This window comes from Trichechus manatus, unplaced genomic scaffold (genome assembly GCF_000243295.1).
Source record: "Trichechus manatus latirostris isolate Lorelei unplaced genomic scaffold, TriManLat1.0 scaffold00129, whole genome shotgun sequence".
Taxonomy (NCBI): Eukaryota; Metazoa; Chordata; class Mammalia; order Sirenia; family Trichechidae; genus Trichechus; species Trichechus manatus.
Genome location: NW_004444065.1, coordinates 2,158,254 through 2,164,603, shown reverse-complemented (window position 1 = coordinate 2,164,603; position 6,350 = coordinate 2,158,254). Strand labels below are relative to the sequence as shown.

At 39.1% G+C, this 6,350-nt stretch overlaps 1 pseudogene; it reads right to left on the bottom strand.

Moving 5' to 3' along the window:
* Nucleotides 1-740: 740 nt before the first annotated feature.
* The window catches only part of LOC101354537 (centrosomal protein of 120 kDa pseudogene), a 32,649-nt pseudogene continuing 27,039 nt past the window's right edge, over nt 741-6,350 (bottom strand).

Here is a 6,350-nt window from a genome sequence, read left to right as displayed (position 1 = left end):
CCTTTAGTGTCTGTTTCCATATTTGATCCATATTTGAAAGGGTTTGAATTAGCAGCTAATATTACTATTGCTGGGGAAAAAAATCTTTAACTCCAACAAAAGAATACAATGCAATCTTGAGGACAAGAATGGCAGAGAAAAACATGCTAATTTATTATTTCATATTCATAAAAGTTAAGAGCATGCTGGAAATTTGAAAGTTCAACAGCTCTTGAAACAAGTTTAATCTGTATTAATTTTATGTAAGTAAATAATTTGTCATCCAATATATAATATGGCTTCTCTACCTTGATTCTACATTCTATTTGCAAATCTGTCAGTTGCAAATGTTACAAGTTAAAGGAAAATAAGACAGGTCATCTAAAGTGAGTTAAATAAAACTGGTGACATTTACAATTGGTCTCAACTTTTAACATATCTACATTCAAATGGAACAGGAGACAGCATTGTTAAAGTGCAACATGGATTTTTTGGCTCAGCATGAAAAATTATATAACTGGAAATTACTGCAGTTATTTTTCCTAAAACATATTTAGTGAAAAGCTGTTTTGAAAGTTAGCCCTCAAATTGTAAATTATGAGAAGCACTGAAGAGTCACTTAAAATGAGTGTACGAAAAGCAGTTACAATAAAACCAGTGTGGGAGAGGTAGGATAAAGTAAATAAAATGCAATAAATACTACATAATAACATACAAAATTTTACTTATAAAAATTGAAAATTTTTCAGTAAAAGTCCATTTTACCCTCCTTTTGAGAGTCTTACGATAAAATTAAAATTAAGACCTGGAGTCTCTGTAAAGATTTTCCAAATGTTACTCATTACTGGCATGTTTTTTGCTAAAACCTCTCTGATCTGTCAGTGGAGTTCACTTATTATTCGATCTTCGTGATTATACACACCCATTCTCATCAAAGTATCCCTTACTTCTATTAGCCGAGTCAAATAATCATCCAAACCTTCTTCCAATGTTTTGCCATGTGGGCTCTTCATTTTTCCACTTGCAATCTCTCTGGAATCCTGGTACTGTTTTTGGTCTTGTTGCCTTAACCTGTTCAATTCATTTCTTATATCCAACAATTCTTGTCGCTCAGTTTTTACTGTATCTTTTTCATCAGCAGCCAGGTAACATAGTCTCATCTGTTCTAATTCTTCTTGCTGTTTTTGAGACCAGACATTTGACTTTCTTGTTCACGCTGTTTAAGTCTGGCAAGTTCTTTCAAAGCTCATCCCCATTGCTGCTAGTAATGCACTTTGGACTTTGTTGCAGATTCCAACTTTCTTTCAAGTTCAACCTTTTCCAAGGTGAGAAGATTTATTTCAGACTGTAGACGTATTTCTGGTTTGTTGCTCTGTTGATCCTTGAAATGTTGGAACTCTTTCCAAATTCTTATACTTATTTTCAGCTTCATTAAGCGTCTGTTGAAGTTGGTGTTTATCCTCTTCTAGCTGCTCGATCTTCAATCTTTCTAATTCTGCTTGGTGAATGCAGTCTTCTTTGGCCCTATGGTTAAAGTCCGGAAGTTCTTGGAAGTTCCGTTCACGTTCTGACTGCAGTTCCTTTTTTTCTCTTTGACACTCTGAATCTGCACTGGCAAGCTGCTGCTGTCTCTCCTCTAAGTCAGTTAGGGTTTTTTGAAGTTTTCCTTCTAAAATAGTATATTCAGCCACCTTTTTCTTTACTAGTGATTCTCTCTCGCGATCTTATTTCTTCCATTCCTCTGTAAGAGCTTGCATATGAGCCAGTTCTTTCTGCTTTAGCTGATTTTCAAAAATGTCTTCTTGCATTTCTTTCCACACTTCTAGTTCAAGTGCTGCTTTGTATTCTAAGGTTTCACGAGGCTCTGTCTGGATTTCTGAAGTACAAAGTGCTGGAGGAAGAGAAGACGGCTTCTGTGGTAGAGCAGATAAACCCTGAGATGACTCAGAGACAAAAATCTCACGTATTTTTACTAGTCCATAATCTTCTAGAGTCACTGTGTAAGAAAGATCTACTATTCTGTTATTTGACCCTTGTGCTGCTACAACAGGCACATTTTCACTGTAAGTTTGATGCCAACACTGTTCACCATTAGCATCTAGAAAGCAAGTTTTTTCTGAAGATATTAGAAAGCTGGATTCTTACAATTCCCAGAAGTAAATCTTTACTCATTTTATCCTTGTGCCGTAATTCAACCAGCAATGGAATCCTTAAGAAGGTATCTTGCAGCTGATGAGGCATAGTTGCAAAATCAAATGCACAGTAAGATTGGGGTAGACACACTTCCATGTTTTTCTGAACTTCTACAGGAGGATTAGTCATAATGGGAGCTGCACTCTCAAAGAAAGGATATGAGTACCTTAATATACAGTTGACTGGAAAACCAACTTCTAAGTCATGGACACTCCTTAAGTCTATCGAAAAGCAAAAGTGATGTGATGCTGCTGGAACAGCAATCTTCTGTCCTGAAGTTGTTTCTGAAACATTGGATGTAGACACTGTTTGGGCCAAAGCTGGTACAGAATTCATGGCCTTTGAATTTGGTTTTGTGTCTTTATCATACTCTAAGCTTTCTACTTCACTTTCTGTTGCATCATCTTTTGCTGGAGGTGACTGGTTGTGAGGCAGTGCAGGGGACACACTTGGTGATTTTGGCACAGTAGGTGTCTTCCTCTTTGCGGGGGTTAAAACTCTCTTCTTTGAATGTTCTGGTTCATATTCATTCTGGGTCTTTAATTCAATTAAAGACTGGGGGTCTCTGCCTTCTCTCTGCAGAGCCACAGACACTCCCACAATTGGGGCCAGCTCCACAGGAATAGGTGCAAGCTTTTGTTTGGCTCGGTTTGGGGGATCAAGGGTAAAAGCACTCTCAACTGTGACTGGGCAGTGGTTGATTTCTGTACTGCCCTTCTTGAGTGATCCAGTTAGTGATATTTCTGTGCTTCCAAGTAACTGGTCTCCACAACAGAGATGGATCTGTAGTTTAGACTGAAGAGCCAGGTAGATACGAAGAATTTCCACACTGCTGAGTGAGCAAACAGATGCTTTCTCTGGCTCAAAGTTTGGGTTGATCAAATCATTGAAGGGCTCATTTGTAACGTCATTTCCCAGTAAAGTATAGTAGAAGAAAAACTCAGGTTGTATTTCTGCTCCAGCTGGGTGGCAAATGCTATGGTCACTGACATAATGAAGGAGTCAGTACAATACTCTGCTAGTCCAATCTGATGGTAGCATTTCTCCTCATTCAGCACTGCCACAATGTCCTTGGGGTCAAGTCCAGACAGGCTGGCAGGTACTGCTTTGTTTCTTGAGCAGGTCTTAAGTTCAGAACAATGTAAGCTATGGTTTCCTTTGCTGAAGATAAAGGATTCAAGGCAAAACACTGGAGTTTGATAGGAGTACACTGTAGCCTGTGCAGATGAAGTGCTTTCCTGTCAATTTCCCAAGCTAACTCAGTAGCAAATTCTGGCTGGTCAGTATGGTCCACAAAATCAGTAGCCAACTGTTCTCTATCAAACTTTGCTTCTACAACAAGCACATGCTTTGGATGTTTAGGAAAATGACGACCTTTGAGGATAGACACAACGATGAGCAGTTGGTCAGACTTGGAGATGATGGTTGCTGTCTCCAGCTCACAGGCGGGGTCTGCTGTCGCCTGCGTAGCCACTTTCAAACGCCCAGGCAGCCGCCACGGCCTCTGCCACCACCCAGCTTCCGCCTCCTTTGCCCATTTTTTAATTGGGTTGTCTTTTTGTTGTTGAGGTTTTGCGGTATCTTGTAGATTTTGAGATTAGACGCTGATCGGATTTGTCGTAGCCAAAATTTTTTTCCCAGTCTGTAGGTTCTCTTTCTACTCTTTTGGTGAAGTCTTTTGATGAGCATAAGTGTTTGATTTTTAGGAGCTCTCATTTATCTAGTCTCTCTTCCGGTGCTTGTGCATTGTTACTTATGGTTGGTATTCTGTTTATGGCGTGCATTAGGGCTCCTAGCATTGTCTCTATTTTTTCTTCCATGATCTTAAACGTTTTTGATTTTATATTTAAGTCTTCGATCCATTTTGAGTTACTTTTTTTTTTTTCACAGTTGATTTTTGTATGTTGCTGTTATATCCTGCAATCTTGCTGAATTTGTTTTTAAATTCTAATAGTTTTTTATTGGACTCCTTGGATTTTTTTTTTTTTTTTTAATACACAAGAGGTGTTATATGTGAGTAGACTTCTTCCTTTCCAAACTAGAAACCATTTCTTTTTCTTGCCTAATTGCCTTGGATAGAAACTCCAGGACAATGCTGAGTAGAAGTGGGAAACGTGGACGTCCTTTTCCTGTTCCTGATCTCAGGGAGAAAGGTCTTTCACCATCAAGTACGGTGTTAACCATTGGCTTTTCCTAAATACTCTTAATCAGATTGAGGATGTTCCCTTTTACTTCTAGTTTGTGTGTGTGTGTGTTTCATCATGAATGGGTATTGAATTTTATCAAATGCTTTTCGGCATCTACTAAGATTACCTTGTGGTGTTTTCTTTCTTTTAATTTTGTTTTTTTATTGTACCTCAGGTGAAGGTTTACATAACAAATATTTTCTCATTAAACAGTCAGTACACATATTGTTTTATGACATTGGTTAACAACTCAACGACTTGTCAACACTCTCCCTTCTCTGCCTTGGAGGACCTTTTTTTTTGTTTTGGTGAAAATATACATAGCCAAAGATACACCTTTTCAAAAATTTCTACATGTACAGTTCAATGACATCAATTACATTCTTTCAATTGTGCTGTTATTCTCACTTTACATGAAGCTATACAGAACAAAATAGTCTCTCATTAAACAGTTAGTACATGTATTGCCCTATGACAATGGTTAACAACCCCATGACATCTCAACACTGTCCTTACTCAACCTTGGGTTCCCTATCACCAGCTTTCCTGTCCCCTTCTGCCTTCTAGTCCTTGTTCCTAGACTCCTGTGCCTCATTAGTCCCATTTTATTTTATGGGGCTGTCCAATCCCCGGCTGAATGGTGAACCTCGGGAGTGACATCACCACTGAGCTAAAAGGGTGTTCGGGGGCCATACTCTTGGGGTTTCTCCAGTATCTGTCAGGCCAGTAAATCTGGTCTTTTTTGTGTGTTAGAGTTTTGTTCTACATCCTTCTCCAGCTCTGTCCAGAACCTTCTGTTGGGATCCTGGTCACAACACTCATTGGTGGTAGCTGGGCACCAGTTAGCTGTACTGGACTCAGTGTGGTGGAGGCCTTGGTAGCTGTGGTCTGTTAAGTCCTTTGGACTGATCTTTTCCTTGTATCTTGTTCTCTTCATTCTCTCTTACTCCTGAAGGGGTTAGACCAGTGGAGTATCTTAGATGGCTGCTCACAGGCTTTTAAGACCCCAGACGCTACTCATCAAGGTAGAATGTAGAACATCATCTTTATAAGCTATGTTATGCCAATTGAGCTAGATGTTCCCTGAGACCATCGTCCCCACAGCCTTACTCTCAGCAATTCAGTCCCTCAGGGAGTTTGGGTGTATCTATGGAGTTTCCATGACCTTTCCTTGTACAAGTTGTGCTGGCTTCCCCAGTACTACATACTGTTTTACCCTTCACCAAAGTTACCACTTATCTACTGTATATTTAGTATTTCCCTCCACTCCTCCCGTCCATCGTAACAGACAAAGATTTTTACTTTTTGTTTGTAAACTTTTCCATAAGTTTTTACAGTAGAGGTCTCATACAATATTTGTCCTTTTGTGATTGACATATTTCACTCAGCATAATGTCATCCAGTTTCATCCATGTTATGAGATGCTTCACAGATTCATCATTATTCTTTATTGGTGCATAATACTCCATTGTGTGTGTGTACCATAGTTTGTTTATCCATTCATCTGTTGATGGGCATCTAGGTTGTTTCCATCATTTTGCTGTTGTGAACAATGCTGCCATGAACCTGGGTGTCCATATGTCTATTCCTGTGAAGGTTCTTATTTCTCTAGAATATATTCCTAAGAGTGGGATTGCTGGATCATATGGTATTTCTATTTCTACCTTTCTAAGGAAGCACCATATCACTTTCCAAAATGGTTGTATCATTATGCATTCCCACCAGCAGTGCATAAGGGTTCCGATCTCCCAGCAGCCTCTTCAACATTTGTTATTTCCAGTGTTTTTGATTCGTGCCAGTAATGCCAGGGTAAGATGGTATCGCACTGTAGTTTTAATTTGCATTTCTCTAATGGCTAGTGAATGCGAGCATTTCCTAATGTGTCTGTGGGCCACTTGAATGTCTTCTCTGTTGAAGTGTCTGTTCATTTCCTTTGCCCATTTTTTAATAGGATTATTTGTCTTTTTGTTGTAGAGGTGTTGGATTTTCTTG